Source organism: Dendrobates tinctorius, unplaced genomic scaffold (genome assembly GCF_039654945.1).
Source record: "Dendrobates tinctorius isolate UK_male_01 unplaced genomic scaffold, ASM3965494v1 ptg000036l, whole genome shotgun sequence".
NCBI classification, from domain to species: Eukaryota; Metazoa; Chordata; class Amphibia; order Anura; family Dendrobatidae; genus Dendrobates; species Dendrobates tinctorius.
In genome coordinates this window covers 27,914,549-27,933,211 of record NW_027361704.1, presented here as the reverse complement: position 1 = coordinate 27,933,211, position 18,663 = coordinate 27,914,549, and the positions used below count along the sequence as shown (strand labels likewise).

Here is an 18,663-nt window from a genome sequence, read left to right as displayed (position 1 = left end):
AGCGTGTTTCTAAATGCCACGTGGCCCTTAGAAAACCCTCCGTTTACCTTGGTTACCACCTCCCTGCATCAGCGCACTGGTAACTAAGGTACACAGAGGGTTTCTAAGCTCCGCGGGGCGCTTAGAAACCCGCTGTTTACCTTGGTTACAAGCTCCTGATCGCCGGTCTCCATTCTGGACCTGAAGCTCCTGAACAAATTTGTCAGGATCAGACATGGAGTCTTTCCTCTCGGTCATATCTGCCATAAGACGGAGAGAGTATTTGGCCTCTATCGACATCCAAAGATGCCTACCTGCACATCCCCATTTTCCCTCCGCATCAAAGATATTTACGCTTCGCTATCAACGGCCTACACTACCAGTTCGCAGCCCTGCCTTTCGGGCTAGCCACTGCCCCCAGAGTGTTCACAAAGGTCATTGCGGTCGTCATGGCCATCCTGCACTCCCAGGACAAAGTCATCTTGCCCTACTTAGACTACTTGATCAAAGGCCCGTCATTTCAAGCATGCGAGGAAAGTGTCAACATCACGCTAGATACACTCTCCCTCTTAGGGTGGTTAGTCAGTCTGAAGAAATCATCCCCTGTTCCAACTCAGGAGATTTCCTTTTTAGGGATGATCTTCGACACCTCCTGAGGGTTGGTAATTCTCCCTCGGGACAAGGCCCTAGCCCTCCGGCACTGGGTCGAGGCACTTCGCCAACTAGTTCCCCGCACCATTCGTTTTTGCTTGAGGGTCTTGGGGAAAATGTTGCCAAAAGTATTGACACCCCTGCAATTTTGTTAGATAATACTCAGTTTCTTCCTGAAAATGATTGCAAACACAAATTCTTTGGTATTATTATCTTCATTTAATTTGTCTTAAATGAAAAAACAGAAAAAGAATTGTCCTAAAGCCAAATTGGATATAATTTCACACCAAACATAAAAAAGAGGGTGGACAAAAGTATTGGCACTGTTCGAAAAATCATGTGATGCTTCTCTAATTTGTGTAATTAACAGCACCTGTAACTTACCTGTGGCACCTAATCGGTGTTGGCAATAACTAAATCACACTTGCAGCCAGTTGACATGGATTAAAGTTGACTCAACCTCTGTCCTGTGTCCTTGTGTGTACCACATTGAGCATGGAGAAAAGAAAGAAGACCAAAGAACTGTCTGAGGACTTGAGAAACTAAATTGTGAGGAAGCATGAGCAATCTCAAGGCTACAAGTCCATCTCCAAAGACCTGAATGTTCCTGTGTCTACCGTGCGCAGTGTCATCAAGAAGTTTAAAGCCCATGGCACTGTGGCTAACCTCCCTAGATGTGGACGGAAAAGAAAAATTGACAAGAGATTTCAACGCAAGATTGTGCGGATGTTGGATAAAGAACCTTGACTACCATCCAAACAAGTTCAAGCTGCCCTGCAGTCCCAGGGTACAACAGTGTCAACCCGTACTATCCGTCGGCGTCTGAATGAAAAGGGACTGTATGGTAGGAGACCCAGGAAGACCCCCACTTCTTACCCCGAGATATAAAAAATCCAGGCTGGAGTTTGGCAAAACTTACCTGAAAAAGCCTAAAACGTTTTGGAAGAATGTTCTCTGGTCAGATGAGACAAAAGTAGAGCTTTTTGGGCAAAGGCATCAACATAGAGTTTACAGGAGAAAAAAAAGAGGCATTCAAAGAAAAGAACACGGTCCCTACAGTCAAACATGGCGGAGGTTCCCTTATGTTTTGGGGTTGCTTTGCTGCCTCTGTCGCAACAGGGAGTATACGGTTGACTTTATTATTATTTTATTTTTATTTTTTTTTACAGAGGATCAAGGGGTTTGTGGGTAGCAGTATGGTGAATATGTATGTATTTTGTTTTTATTTTTACTATTTCAACACAGTAGCCGCATGATGGGACTACTTACTGTCCCATCATCGGCTACTGGTGTCACTGTAGCAGGCATAGCAGGATAGGGCTAGTAGTCTCATCATACGATGCCTGACTACACACAGACCCACACAGCCGCGCACATACCTGCCGACCCCCGCAGACACAAGCAAACACAAATAGATACACACAGACCACCGCACTCAGACACGCACAGTCTCTGAACACACACTTCCCTTCTCCCTATCTGCAGCGTTTCCTGCACGCAAATCCTCAGATCTTTTTTAAACCTGCGGATTTGACTTAGTGCAAGTCAATGGGTGCAGAAATGCTGCAGATCAGCAAAAAGAATTGACATGTTGTGGAAAAAAATGCTGCAAATCCGAGCATATTTTTCCGCAGCATGTGCACACCAAACCTTAAATTCCCATAGTCTATCATTGGTTGCGCACTACACTGCGGATTTGATGCAATTCTGCGCATCCAAAAATGCTGCGGCTTCTCGTGCAAGTCTCTGGCATGAAAACCTGGGACTGCCGCGGGCTCTCGGACCGGAGCGTGCGGCTAAATGTATTTCTATGCAGCCGAACAACACCCTTGCAATTTTGTCAGATAATACTCAGTTTCTTCCTGAAAATGATTGCAATCACAAATTCTTTGGTATTGTTATCTTCATTTAATTTGTCTTAAATGAAAAAACACAAAAGAGAATGAAGAAAAAAGCAAAACATTGATCATTTCACACAAAACTCCAAAAATGGGCCAGACAAAAGTATTGGCACCCTCAGCCTAAAACTTGGTTGCACAACCCTTAGTCAAAATAACTGCGACCAATCGCTTCCGGTAACCATCAATGAGTTTCTTACAATGCTCTGTTGGAATTTTAGACCATTCTTCTTTGGCAAACTGCTCCAGGTCCCTGATATTTGAAGGGTGCCTTCTCCAAACTGCCATTTTTAGATCTCTCCACAGGTGTTCTATGGGATTCAGGTCTGGACTCATTGCTGGCCACCTTAGAAGTCTCCAGTGCTTTCTCTCAAACCATTTTCTAGTGCTTTTTGAAGTGTGTTTTGGGTCATTGTCCTGCTGGAAGACCAATGACCTCTGAGGGAGACCCAGCTTTCTCACATTGGGCCCTACATTATGCTGCAAAATTTGTTGGTAGCCTTCAGACTTCATAATGCCATGCACACGGTCAAGTAGTCCAGTGCCAGAGGCAGCAAAGCAACCCGAAAACATCAGGGAACCTCCACCATGTTTGACTGTAGGGACAGTGTTTTTTTCTTTGAATGCCTCTTTTTCTCGCCTGTAAACTCTATGTTGATGCCTTTGCCCAAAAAGCTCTACTTTTGTCTCATCTGACCAGAGAACATTCTTCCAAAACGTTTTAGGCTTTTTCAGGTAAGTTTTGGCAAACTCCAGCCTGGCTTTTTTATGTCTCTGGGTAAGAAGTGGGGTCTTCCTGGGTCTCCTACCATACAGTCCCTTTTCATTCAGACGCCGACGGATAGTACGGGTTGACACTGTTGTACCCTCAGACTGCAGGGCAGCTTGAACTTGTTTGGATGTTAGTCGAGGTTCTTTATCCAACATCTGCACAATCTTGCATTGAAATCTCTTGTCAATTTTTCTTTTCCATCCACATCTAGGGAGGTTAGCCACAGTGCCATGGGCTTTAAACTTCTTGATGACACTGTGCACGGTAGACACAGGAACATTCAGGTCTTAGGAGATGGACTTGTAGCCTTGAGATTGCTCATGCTTCCTCACAATTTGGTTTCTCAAGTCCTCAGACAGTTCTTTGATCTTCTTTCTTTTCTCCATGCTCAATGTGGTACACACAAGGACACAGGACAGAGGTTGAGTCAACTTTAATCCATGTCAGCTGGCTGCAAGTGTGATTTAGTTATTGCCAACACCTGTTAGGTGCCACAGGTAAGTTACAGATGCTGTTAATTACACAAATTAGGCTAGTTTCACACTAGCGTTTATGAGCGCAGTGACGGCCTGTGCACGGCCGCCGCTAAGCCCCGCCCCTGCCGCGCCCCGCCGGTAGCTCCGCCCACCGGCGCATGACGCTGCATGCGCCCTGCGTCCCCTATCTTTATCACAGGGGGCGTAGGCCGTGCGCAGTATGCGTTTGGCGGCGCATGCGCCTTTTTGACGATGCGCCGACGCAACCAAACTGCAGCAGGTTGCGTTTGGCGCTGGTCGGCGCACCGTCAAAAGGACGCATGTGCCGCCAAACGCATACTGCGCACGGCCTGCGCCCCCTGTGATAAAGATAGGGGACGCAGGGCGCATGCAACGTCATGCGCTGGTGGGCGGAGCTACCGGCGGGGCGCGGCAGGGGGCGGGGTTTGTGTTTGCAACAATTTTCAGGAAGAAACTGAGTATTATCTGACAAAATTGCAGGGGTGTCAATACTTTTGGCCACAACTGTATCTATAATAATAATTGCCCTAAGCAGCTTCCGGTTGTAACAACTTCCGTCCAGTTGTAACCGGTGACGTCACCGCACACCTCTTTCCATGTTAACCCTCAACACATCACTCCTCCTCAACACACACACACACACCTTTCACCATCTCCACTCACGTCCACTCATTCTTTCACTCCACATACGACCCCTTCTCTCACTCCGTCTCTCATACTCACGCCGTCATCGCCGCTGATCCACGATCCCCGACATCATCTTCCGCCGGCGCCATCCTGGATCCAGACGTCCTCCACGCCGGCGACATATTCTTGCGGCGACGCCATCTTGAGTATCGCGGGATTTCGCCGATCCAAAATAGTGTCGCCGCAAGAACATGTCGTCGGCGTGGAGGACGTCGGGATCCAAAATGGCGTCGGCGAAAACTCGCGAGATTTCGCCGACGCCATTTTGGTTCCCGACGTCGTCCACGCCGGCGACATGTTCTTACGGCGACGCCATCTTGAGTATCGCGGGATTTCACGATACTCAAGATGGCGTCGCCACAAGAACATGTCGCCGGCGTGGACAACGTCTGGATCCAGGATGGCGCCGGCGGAAGAAGGTGTGGGGGATCGTGGAGCAGCGGCGATGACAGCGTGAGTATGAGAGACGGAGTGAGAGAAGGGGTCGTATGTGGAGTGAGTGGACGTGAGTGGAGATAGTGAAAGGTGAGAGGAGTGTGTGTGTTGAGGGTTAACATGGCAAGAGGTGTGATGCTATCGCATCCTCCCGATGCGATAGCATCGGGCCATAATCTAGTATATATATATTTATCTAATGTATTTATCTATCTCATATCTTTCTCGACCAGGTCCGCTGGAGAAGTCATTTGACTCTGCAACCTTGGAGCGTGGGAGGGAGCCGGTACTGGCCAGTCATGCATCCACCTCGACTGCCGCTCCCCTGTCACCAGAGCTCCGCAACCCCGGTAGGTCTACTGCATTCTGCCTCCTTTAGGGCTCCAGTGGGAAGTTGTTTCAGGGGGTTTTACGTGCAAGAACCCCTGTTTTAATAGTTTTTTGTGGCCTTGGGGAGGGAAATCAAACGACTCACGTCTGTCCCTGCAGCTGCCCAGGCCACGCCCCCAGAGCTATAACTTTTTAATCTTTCTGCTGACGGAGCTTTATGGCAGCTTGTTTTTTGTGGGACCATTTTTATTTACATTTCTTCTTGTTTGATCTCGTTTTATTGCACTTTTTGTTCAGTGGTATGATAAAGCATAGTTTTTTTTGCCTGATTTTCTATTTTTTTCTTTTTTTACGGTGTTGACTGAAGAGTAGGTTGTTTCATTTTGTATGGTAAAAATTAAAATGTCAAATTTTTGCAGACTTTGCTTACTCCCCGAGTCTCACTAATGTATAAAGTACCGTATATACTCGAATATAAGCCGAGATTTTCAGCCCATTTTTTGGGGCTGAAAGTCTCCCTCTCAGCTTATATTCAAGTCATATACACCGGGGGTTGGAGGGGGGGGCGGGGGTGTCAGGTCATGCTTACCCGTCCTGACGCTGTCTCTTGAGCCCCCAGCTTCTCCGCGCTCTCTCTTCCTGCCTTCAGCGGTCACGTGGTACCGCTCATTAAAACTCATGAATATGTGCATATTCATGAGTTTTAATGAGCGGTATCAGTTGACAGCTGAACGCATGAAGAGAGAGCGCCAGGACGGGTAAGTATAGCGATACTCACCTGTCCTGCGTCCATGGCTGCTTGCTGCTGTCTGTCATCGGTCAGTGACTTCAGACAGCAGAGGGAGCGGTGACGTGATTAGTGCGCGCCGCGCCCCCTGCGGTCTGAACGTCACTGACCGATGACGTGGCAGATAGCGGTGAGCAGCCATGGACGCAGGACAGGTGAGTATCTGACACCCAGCGACGGAGAGGTGAATGTCATTTTTTTATTTTTACATGCAGCAGCGGCAGCACATGGAATAATCTAAGGAGCTTCTTATGGGGTCAGCATATGCGGGAATAATCTAAGGAGCTTCTTATGGGGTCAGCATATGCGGGAATAATCTAAGGAGCTTCTTATGGGGTCAGCATATGCAGGAATAATCTAAGGAGCTTCTTATGGGGTCAGAACATGGGGGAATAATCTAAGGAGCTTCTTATTGGGTCAGCATATGGGGGAATAATCTAACGAGCTTCTTATGGGGTCAGCATATGCGGGAATAATCTTAGGAGCTTCTTATGGGGTCAGCATATGGTGGAATAATCTAAGGAGCTTCTTATGGGTCAGAATATGGGGGAATAATCTAAGGAGCTTCTTATTGGGTCAGCATATGGGGGAATAATCTAAGGAGCTTCTTATGTGGTCAGCATATGAGGGAATAATCTATGGAGCTTCTTATGGGAGCAGCATATGGGGGAACAATCTATGGAGCTTCTTATGGGGGCAGCATATGGGGGAATAATCTATGGAGCTTCTTCTGGGGACACCATATGGGGGAATAATCTATGGAGCATTTCCCACCCTAGGCTTATACTCGAGTCAATAAGTTTTCCCAGTTTTTTGTGGCAAAATTAGGGGGATCGGCTTATACTCGGGTCGGCTTATACTCGAGTATATACGGTGTATATGCCAAATTTCAAGGCGATCGAACAATATTTAGAGGTTGCACACTTTTATCAGTTTAATAAAAGTATGCAAAAAAAAGATTTTCAATGTTAAGTATTTTTTATTAGAAATTAAAAACTTAGATTAATACTGACTATAAAGAGTAACATTGATAGGCAGTATCATACGTATTAAATGATTTACACTAATAGTTTCTGACATATGCCAAATGTGTTTCTTAGCCACTATTTACATTTCTTCTTGTTTGATCTCTTTTCATTGCTCTTTTTGTTCAGTGGTATGATGATAAAGCATAGTTTTTTTGCCTGGTCTTCAATTTTTTTTTCTTTTTTTACGGTGTTGACTAAAGGGGCTAACTAGTGGGACAGTTTAGTTCGGGACATTCCGGTCGCGGGGATAACAAATATGTGTGCCAAAATACATTTAAAAAGAAGGAAGAAAATTTATGAAAACAATACGTATGTTTTTATTGGTTGTATGTACATACTTGGTATCATCGAGTTTGAATGACCCGACCTATAAAACTGTCATGCTAGTTACCTACTTTTCAGTGCACACCGTAAAAAAAAAAGTAGCAAGAACCTTTGCCTTTTTATATCGCCAAACAAACACTACAATAAAACGCAATCAAAAAGTCAAATCGAAATAACACTAGTAGCGATGAAAACGTAATCTTTTCATTCAAAAATCAAGCCACCATACTTCTCCAACAGTGGAAAAATGAAAAAGTTATAACTGTCAGAATAAAGTGATGCAAAACATTTTTTTTCTATAAAAAAGTTATAGTTACGAAAAAGCGGCAAAGCATAAACTAACTATATAAATTGGGTATCTCTTTAATCATACTGACCCGAAGAATAAAGCTTTCTTATCAATTTTACCACAAGCTGAAAAGCACTAAAAAAAAATAACCCAAAAAGCAATTTCTGAATTGCTGGTGTTTGTTCATTCTGCCTCCCAAAAATCGGAATAGAAAGCGATAAAATGTGCCAGAAAATGGTACCAATAAAAACATCAATTCATCCCACAAAAAACAAGCCATCACATGGCTCAGCTCCCATTTATCCTATGATCTGTGCTGTGCCCTTACACCGGGGTTATCGTGTAACTTTCTGAAATACGTGATTCAGATAGAATCCACAGTGGAAGATTCCTTATAATGAAGCAGACGGAGGCACTGTGGACAGCGTCTGACCTGTGATCTGGCAGTGTCCATCTTTAGTCCTACATAAGTGTCAATTTTTTGCACCTCTGAAAAGAAGGAAACCTCAGAACAGAGGTCAGACGGAGTCTAGAGTAACTCTGCTGCCTCATTATAGTGAATGGATCCCTTGGGGAAAATCTGGTCATGCTGAGATTTAGATGGAAACCCCAAAGTAAAATGCTCAGCGTAGAGCGCCAGATAAATGTGATTCCGAACGTTATGTAAAATATTCCCAATGAAAGCTTCAACTCAATACCAAAAAAAGTAAGTCCCCACTCAGATGTCATCTGTTAACGGAAATATAGAGGGCTTCCACGTTACTGGTAGCACAAAGGCTCTGTCTCCTCACCACCCTAGAAAAAATTCAGCAAATTCTGTGCTCCCAAATCCAAATGCCTCCCTCTATTCTGAGCCCCAGTGTGTTTAATCCACATTTAGCGTCCACATGTTTGGCATTTCTATACCGATGAGAGGCTGCCTAATTTACGGGTGCATGTTTCCAGAAGCATGGGCTGGGCACTACAACGTACTGGTCACTATAATGGCAGTTTGCAATTTTCAGTCAGCAACATCCACTGCTGCTTGTTTAGTGAAAACACTTATGGAGTTAAAATCGTCACTACACCTGTAGATGAAATCCCAAAGGGGTGTAATTTCCAAAATGGGGTCACTTGAGGGGGGGAGTTCAGCTCTTGTGGCATTTAGGATCTCTTTATTTGGAGTCCGGAAACTATTCTAGAATAATTTGTTCTCCAAGAGTCAAATATGGTTCTGTCCCTCCCAAGCCTCACTGTTTGGCTAAACAGTTCTGTACAGCCACTTATAGGGTATTGCCACATTCAGCAGAAGTTGTGTGATCCATTTTGGCAGAAATTTTACCCATTTCCCAGTGTGAAAATGCAAACTCTGGGGCTAAATCATTTTTTTTTTTGTGGTAAAAATATAATTTTTTTTTCACTACCCAATAGTATAAAATTCTGTGGAACCCCCCCCCCCCCGTGGTGTTAATGTGATCACTGCACCCCTAGATGAATTCATTGAGAGGTGTGTTTTGTAAAACGCGGTGAATTACAGGAGTTTCTGCTGTTCTGGCACCCGAGAGGCTCTGCCAATATGACATGGCCCCCTCAAACCGGTGCAGCAAAATCTGCACTGTATTATGGCGCTCCTTCCCTTTGGAGCTTTGCACTGTGCGTCAAAGTAGTTATTGATCACTTACGGGGTATTGATGTACTCAGGAGAAATCGCATAACAAATTGTACTGTTGGTTTTCTCCTTTTACCCCTTGTGAAAATTGCAAACTTGGTGTCAAAGCAACATTTTAGTGTAAAAAAATAGTAATATTTTAAGTAGTCATCTCCATTTTAGGCTGTATTCACATGTAGCTTTTTTTGCGCTTTCGTGGCGATTTTAAACGCGCAATTTTGCCGTGAAAAACGCAAAAAAAAGCATCCCATGTATTTCTATGGCATTCCGCACATGCTGTGCTAATGCTGCGGATTCTTCCGCAGCAAAATACACAACATGCTCATTCTTTGTGCGAAATCGCAGGAAAATCCCGAAAATCCGCACACACAGGAATGCATTGTTCTGCTTACTTTCCGCATGTGGCTGTGCCCACCATGCGAAAAGTAAGGCCATGTGCACACGATGCAGATTTCCAGCGAATCCGCAGCGGATTTTACCACACAGAAACGCTGCATATCCGCATTGTGATGTACAGTAGCATGTAAATCAATTGAAAAAAAAAAACCGCTGTGCGGACGCTGCGTTTTTTTCCGTGCGGTTTTCTTGCCATACAAAATATGCAGCATGTCACTTCTTTTGTGCGGTTTTCCACCTGCTCCATTCTCCAAATCCGCAGGGGGAAATCCGCAGGGGAAAACCGCAAGAAAACCGCACTAAAAAGGAAGAAATCCGTAGGAAAAATGCAGGTCATTTGACCTACGGATTTCTTCAATTCTGCGTGGAAAAATCCGCAGGGCAAAAAAGTACGTGTTTACTTAGCCTTAGCAGAACATTTGCGGATGGTACCCACGGTCCGGAGGAGAGGAGATTCTCCTCTGGGCTCTGGGTACCATATCCCTGTAAAAAATAGAATTAAAATTAAAAAAAATCATCAAATTCTCACCTTCCGATGTCCCGCGCAGCGTCAGCAGGTTAAGGTCATTGTCGCAAGGCATCACTGGAAACGGGACCTGCCGGGAGCATCGCGATGATCGGGAACGCTGTGTGGGACGCCGGAAGGTGAGAAAACACGATTTTTTTTATTTTTTTTCATTATTTTTAACATTAGATCTTTTTACTACTGATGCCGCATAGGCAGCCTCAATAGTAAAAAGTTTGTCACACTCGTCAAACACTATGTTTGACGAGTGTGACCAACCTGTCAGTCATTTTTGCAAGCGATACTACAGATCGCTTGGAAAATGCTAGCATTCTGCAAGCTAATTATACTTGCAAATCGCTAGTTTTTCTGCGGGAAATTCGCGGAAATTTAAAATGCAGTTTTCCCGCGGAATGGAATTCCCGCTGAAATTTCCGCGGTAATTCCGCAACGTGTGCACATAGCCTTATACAAGTTTGTGAATCGGCTGAGGGATAAAAATATTCACTGCTCCACTAGATGAATTGCTTGAGTGGAGAAGTTTGTACTACAAGGATCACCTGTGGGGGTTTCTGCTGTTTTTCTTTCCAGCCCTACCATGCGCCCAAGCCGTCGTTTTTCAACAAATATGGGGTACGTGCGTACTTTGGTAAAATTGCGCAGCAAATTTTGGCATGTAGGAAATGTTATTTCTAAACTATTTTGTGTGACATAACTCTCTGGAATGAAGATTAAAAGTTTGAAAATTGTGAAATTTTCAAAAGTTTCGCCAAATTTCAGATATTTTTAGAAATAAACATTATATTTATTACTATAAAGTTATATCGAACAAGTTTTACCACTATCGTGAAGTACAATGTATCACGAATAATAGTCTCAGAATCACTGGGATACGTTCCAGAGTTATGACCACATAAAGTGACAGTGAATAGTATTGTAAAATTTGGCCTGGCTATAAAGGCTAAAACAGGCTTTGGGACCAAAGAGTTAATGATCCTGGATTTAAAAAGGGATGTCTTAAATTCTCCTCTGGGAGTAATGTGTATGTATCCCAATAGTTTTGTCCATATAGTGTGTAATAGATTGTGTTTCTTCCATTGTGAGAGGTGGAGAATGCTACTCTGATGATGTGTAAATCTGGTATGTTAATGAGAATAATAATCAGTTTTGGTATATATTTTAGGAACGCACAAAACTCCGCCAAGGAGTGCTGGAAAGGGTAAATTGAGATCCGGGAAGGATGAATCAACGAAACCGAAGAGGTAAGCTCTAAATACGGCTATCATTCTGGTATCCGTTCATTGTACTGTAAGACATCATTCACATATCCAGTTTTATTTCCATTTTTGGAACCATTTATAGATAAATAAAATGGAAATTAAATGATTCAATTCAAAATTAGTTAATTTAAATGTGGACAGGAATGTCCTAAATTGTTGTCCTTTTTACTGCAATCCGATTTTTAGCTTGAAAAGTCATTGGTACACGGATCAAAATTAGTGATGGGCGAGCACTAAAATGCTCGTTGCTTGTGTCCAGCAAATTGGAATTCTTGGGTACTCGGACAGAACAAGGAGCCCAATGTAAGTCTATGGGAGACCCAATCATTTTTACCGCTATCCCCCCCCGGGGATCCTTTTAAGGTCTAAAAACGTCTGAAAGTGATGGAAACACTGCCCAAATGACACGGGGACATCATGGGGATCGCCCCTGGAAGCATATTCCTGACTCCTAGTTCACAGCTTTAACCCCTTCCCGACCTGTGACAGCATAAGCGTCATGAAAGTCTGTGCCAAACCGACCCATGACACATACCCTGTGTCATGACTTTGTAATTCACCACAGGGGGCGTGGCTTTTCCCCTTCGTGGCTACAATCGCTCTGGTTGGCTGTTAAAAGTGAAACAGCCAATCAGCGATAGTAATATTTCATCAATGAAAATTGATGAAATATTACAATCCAGCCATGGCCGATGCTGCAGTAGCATCAGACATGGCTGGAGACACCGATCCGATCTGCCGCCGCTGTCATCATCTGCCTCTCCTCCCATTCCCTCTGCTCCCCGCCAGCTTCCGATCCCCCCCCTCACCCACCTCCCTGGTACCTTCTGAGTCCCCCTGTCGCTCCCGGTGTCCCGCGGGTCTGGATCATGGGCACCGCCATCTTGGAAAATGGCGGACGCATGCGCAGTGCGCCCGCCCGCCCAAATCTGCCGGCTGCAGATTCCATTCTTTCATTTTGATCCCTCTCACATTGATCAAAATGAAATAAAAAGTAAATCAACCCCCCCCCCCCCCCCGATTATCACCCCCATAGGTAGGCACAACTAATAAAATAAAGAAAATACTTTTATTTTTCCATTAGGGTTAGAGTTAGGGTTAGAATTAGGGGTAGAGTTGGAATTAGGCTTAGGTTTGAAATTAGGGTTATGGTTGGAATTAGGGTTAGGGTTAGAATTAGGGTTAGGGTGGAATTTGGGTTGCAATTAGGGTTAGGGTGGAATTGGGGTTGCAATTAGGGTCAGGGTGGAATTAGGGTTAGTGTTGCGGTTAGGGTGGAATAAGGGTTAGGGTTGGAATTAGGGTTAAGATTAGGGTTCGGGGTGTGTTGGGATTAGGGTTAGGCTTGTGGTTAGCGTTGGAATTAGGGTTAGAGATGTGTTTGGGTTAGGGTTATGGCTAGAGTTGGGATTAGGGTTAGGAATGTGTTGGTTAGGGTTGTGGTTAGGGTTGGAGTTAGAATTGAGGGGCTTCCACTGTTTAGGCACACCAGGGTGTCTCCAAACGCGACATGGTGCCACCATTGATTCCAGCCAATTTTGCATTCAAAAAGTTAAATGACGCTCCTTCCCTTCCGGGCCCTGCCGTGCGCCCAAACAGTGGTTTATGACCACATATGAGGTATTGGTGTGCTCAGGAGAAATTGCCCAACAAATTTTAAGATCCATTTTATCCTGTTGCCCATGTGAAAATGAAAAAACTGAAGCTAAAAGATAATTTTTGTGAAAAAAAGTACCTTTTTTTTTTTTTTTACTGATCAATTTGTGAAGCACCTGGGGGTTCAAAGTGATCACTATGCATCTAGATAAGTTCCTTGGGTGTCTAGTTTCCAAAATGGGGTCACTTGTGGGGAAGCTCCAGTGTTTAGACACACAGCGACTCTCCAAATGCGACATGGCAAGCGCTAAATATTCCTGCATATTTTCCATTCAAAAAGTCAAATGGCGCTCTTTCCCTTCTGAGCCCTGCCGTGCGCCCAAACAGTGGTTTATGACCACATATGAGATATCGGTGTACTCAGGAGAAATTGCCCAACAATTTTTGGATCCATTTTATCCTATTACCCATGTGAATATGAAAAAAATGATGCTAAAAGAAAATTTGTGTTGGAAAAATTAAAATGTCCATTTTTTCCTTCCACGTTGCTTTAGTTCCTGTGAAGCACTTGAAGGGTTAATAATCTTCTAGAATGTAGTTTTGAGTATCTTGAGGGGTGCAGTTTCTAGAATGGTGTCACTTTTGGGTATTTTCTGCCATATAGACCCCTCAAAGTGACTTCAAATGTGAGGTGGTCCCTAAAAGAAAATGGTTTTGTAAATTTTGTTGTAAAAATGAGAAATCGCTGGTCAACTTTTAACCCTTATAACTTCCTAACAAAAAAAAAATTTGTTTCCAAAATTGTGCTGATGTAAAGTAGACATGTGGGAAATGTTATTTAGTAACTATTTTGTGTCACATAACTCTCTCGTTTAACAGAATAAAAATTCAAAATTTGAAAACTGCGAATTTTTCGCCAAATTTCTGATTTTTTCACAAATAAACACAAAAATTATCGACCTAAATTTACCACTGATATGAAGCCCAATATGTCACGAAAAAACAATCTTAGAATCGCTAGGATGCGTTGAAGCGTTCCAGAGTTATTACCTCATAAAGGGACACTGGTCAGAATTGCAAATAATGGCCAGGTCATTAAGGTCAAAATAGGCTGGGTCATGAAGGGGTTAAACAATGTTGTCGGAGTTTTATGCCATTTTTACCGGTGCACCAAAAATCATACCAAAACAGATTTTGCTGGGAAATATGTTAAGGTATAGCCTTCCAGGTTAATGACTTGTATATAAGGCAAAATAATTAACCCCGACCAAAATGTTCCTTTACCACTTGGGCTATGTAACTGGCCATGTGGCGTGTGACACATAAACAGACACTTCTTGTTTCATTTATGAAGGAGGAACTCTTAAAGTCACAGAGCCTATTTTTACTGGGGCACAAGGCGGCATCAATCTTCTTAAAGGGCCATTATTAAACAGTGGGTCTCCTAAACTGTTATTGCCTATGCAGTGAGAGGATGGGCTGCCAAGAATTACAACGCATCCCAAATACCCCTTTTACGAGATTTCCAGGAGGGCTTCCATAAATGTTGCATTGAATGCAAGAAGTCCTGCCTTGCTACCAAGTCATATGCACCCCAATACGCCTTTGAACCCAGGTGCTGGATGGGCCCAGGAAAATCCACTTCACATTATTATAGTGGTTTGAAAAAACCACTATCTTGTAATCCGAACGCTGCTAACTTATTCTTTTTCTTATTATTATTATTCAGTTGATTTCCGCAATTAATGCGGACCGAACCGCTACACGCACAGACTCCGTTGAGGTGTCGTTTCAAAGCCAGCGTCCATGAGAGGTGTGCTAAATATTTTTCGTGTCGATCGGATTTGTAGTTTTTGCGCAATTTGCATTTGAAAATTTTTTGTCGCCCGTCATTGGAATGCACTGTCTCAATGCATTTGAATGGGAAACTTAAAACGTGCCCTGAGGCGATTGAAATGGCAGTAAAGCTCATTGATATGCGCAGGCACACCCAGTTACTATGCCAACGCCTACGAATGTCAAATGACTCCCCCAGGACAGAGCTTCTGCCACATAATATCAGCTCTTAAAGCGAAACCCACAGCACAAATGCAAATCTAGCTTCATCACATGACGCATGCCCCTGAGAGAGAATGTGCGCCCCCGCCCACCAAATCGGACCCTGAGGGGCCCCGCCCACCAAATCGGACCCTGAGGGATCCCGTCCACCATTTCAAGCCCTGAGGAGCCCAGGCCACCGAATCGGATCCTGAGTGGCCCCACCGACGAAATCAGACCCTGAGGGGCCCCACAGGCCAACGTGGCCCCTGAGAGGCACCCACAGTTAAAACGAATCCTGAGTTGAAAGTCTTGGAGGGGCAGCAGGCAAGTCTCTCTTAAAGGGGCAGCCCGGGCTCCATTTCAAAGCACTATCTGTACTTCCTTCAGGAAATACACATCTAGTTCATTTTGTACTCCCTTTGTTTTCTTATGCATTGACTGCAAGGCCTGCCCTGCTGCCAAGTCATATGCACAACAGTAAACATTTGAACCCAGGTACTGGATGGGCCCAGGAAATTCCACTTCACATTATTAATTTGGTACTCCCATTCTGTTTTCTTATGCATTGACTGCAAGGCCTGCCCTGCTGCCAAGTCATATGCACAACAGTAAGCATTTGAACCTAGGTACTGGATGGAAATTACTCTAGTTGTTCTACAGGTGGGGACCACAGACCACATCTCAGTACCAATGCTTTCTGGCTGATGTTTTGGTCACTTTTGAATGTTGGTTGTGCTTTCACACTCGTGGTAGCATGAGGCGGACTCTACAACCCACACAAGTGGCTCAGGTAGTGCAGCTCATCCAGGATGGCACATCAATGTGAGCTGTGGCAAGAAGGTCTGCTGTGTCTGTCAGTGTAGAGTCCAGAGGCTGGAGGCGCTACCAGGAGACAGGCCAGTACACCAAGAGACGTAGAGGGGACCGTAGAAGGGCAAGAACCCAGCAGCAGGACTGCTCCCTGCACCTTTGTGCAAGGAGGAACAGGAGGAGCACTGCCAGAGCCCTGCAAAATGACCTCCAGCAGGCCACAAATGTGCATGTGTCTGCACAAACGGTTAGAAACCGACTCCATGAGGATGGTCTGAGTGCCCAGCGTCCACAGATTGGGGTTGTGCTCACAACCCAACACCGTGCAGGACACTTGGCATTTGCCACAGAACATCAGGATTGGCAAATTCGCCACTGGCCCCCTGTGCTCTTCACAGATGAAAGCAGGTTCACACTGAGCATCTCTGACAGACATGACAGAGTCTGGAGAAGCCGTGGAGAGCGATCTGATGTCTGCAACATCCTTCAGCATGACCAGTTTGGCAGTGGGTCAGTAATGGTGTGGGGTGGCATTTCTTCGGAGGGCCGCACAACCTTCCTTGTGCTCGCCAGAGGTAGCCTGACTGCCATTAGGTACCGAGATGAGATCCTCAGACCCTTGTGAGACCATATGCTGGTGCGGTTGGCCCTGGGTTCCTCCTAATGCAGGACAATGCCAGACTATATGTGGCTGGAGTGTGTCAGCAGTTCCTGCAAGATAAAGGCATTCCCCAGACCTGAATCTGATTGAGCACATCTGGGACATCGTCTCGCTCCATCCACCAACGTCACGTTGCACCACAGACTGTCTAGGAGTTGGCGGATGCTTTAGTCCAGGTCTGGGAGGAGATCCCACAGGAGACCATCCGCCACCTCATCAGGAGCATGCCCAGGCATTGTAGGAAAGTCATACAGGCACAGGGAGGTCATGCAGGCACATGGAGGCCACACACACTACTGAGCATCATGTTGACTTGTTTTAAGGACCTTACATTCCACTTTAATTTTGTGTGTGACTCCAAATCCAGGTTAATAAATTTGATTTCCATTGATGATTTTTGTTTGATTTTGTTGTTAGCACATTCAGCTTTGTACAGAACAAAGTATTCAATGAGAATATTTCATTCATTCAGATATAGGATGTCTTGTTTGAGTGTTCCCTTTATTTTTTTGAGCAGTGTATTTTGGTGACAGGCATCATAATACCCTTTCCAAAACATAGAGTGGCCGGAGCATGACTGAATGCGTTCACCCTGGTGTTCAAGTGGTGGTGGACGGTGAGGAGGAGGTCACCAAATACCCAAAATCAGGAAGCATACTCCCATGTTTGGTTGTGAAGAGGTGTTTGGGAATACACCTCCCAAAAAAACCCCACTACTTTGGAGTTTATGCTTCGCTGTCATCATTTGGTGGTGTCGAGAAGGCAGGCCCAGTCTATCCCTTTTCATTTTTAGAAGCGTCAGCCTGTCTGCATTTTCGCTTATCTGTGATAATGCCACCAGCTGCACTAAAAACCTGCTCTGGCAAAACGCTAGCGGCAGGGCAGGCCAGGACGTCCCAAGACGTAGAGAGCCAGCTCATGCCACGTGTCCAGCTTTGATACCCAATAATTAAAAGGCACAAAGGAATCACGGAGGACATTGGTACGGTCAGCAAGGTATTCCCTCAGTATCTTAGAAAACATTGCATCCCTTGTGAGATTACCCTGCACCTCAGTGCCAGGGCGATTGGAGGGTCTTAGACAACTGTCCCAGAACTTTGCCAGGGTTCCCCTGCCTCTGCTGGAGTGTACTTGTGTCTCTCTCACCTGTCCTTCTTGGTTGGCCAACGAACTGTTATCTCTGCTGCCAGCGTTTTGAGATGGGAATTTTTTAATAATTCTGCAACAATGGCCCTATGGTACTGCACCATTTTGGTACACCTGTCTGCCTCTGGAACAAGAGATTGAAAGTTATCCTTGTAGCGTGGGTCTAAAAGTGTCTCTAGCCAGTAATGACTGGTACCCAATATTTTGACAATACGAGGGTCACAGGAAATGCAGTGCAACATAAAGTCAGCTATGTGTGCCAGAGTGGTAACAGGCTAGCCTTTTGTGTCCTCACCAAGAGGACAACTGACCAAGGTGTCCTCCTCTTCCTTTTCTTCCCTTCCTTTTCTTCCCTGCCCTCAGGCCATCCACACTAAACAGACGGTATGACAGTTGTGGTTGTAGTCCCGTCTATAGCGCATGCTAGTAGCTCCTGTTCTTCCTCCTCTTCCTCATTGTCAACCAATCCACATTGGGATGACATGAGGCTGGGCTGTGTGTAATCATCCTGTATGGTTCCTTGATCCATGTCCTGCTCCGCCTGCAATGCATCCTTTTTCATTGTGAGCAGAGAGCTTTTCAGAATGCAGAGAAGCGAGATGGTGATGCTAATTATGGCATCATCGCCACTCACCATCTTGGTGGACTCCTCAAAGTTTTGGAGGATGCTACATATGTCTGACATCCATGTCCACTCCTGAGTTCTTATGTGTGGAGTGAATTCTGAAAAACGACGTCCTTGTTGATGCTGGTATTCAACAACTGCCCACTTCTGCTCTCAAATCCTTTCTAACATGCAGTGTAGCGTTCCAACGCATGGGGACGTCACACATCAGTCAGTGAGCTGGAATCTCCAATCGCTGCTGAAGCACGGCAAGGGCGGCTGAATCTGTAGCTGACTTTC

At 45.0% G+C, this 18,663-nt stretch overlaps 1 long non-coding RNA gene across 1 annotated transcript in view; it reads left to right on the top strand.

Moving 5' to 3' along the window:
* The first annotated feature begins 11,438 nt into the window (after nt 1-11,438).
* Nucleotides 11,439-18,663, top strand: part of LOC141087956 (uncharacterized) — a 74,075-nt gene continuing 66,850 nt past the window's right edge. The window contains exon 1 of the long non-coding RNA XR_012231776.1: nt 11,439-11,488. This is a non-coding gene — a long non-coding RNA (uncharacterized lncRNA). The remainder of the gene's footprint in view (nt 11,489-18,663) is intronic.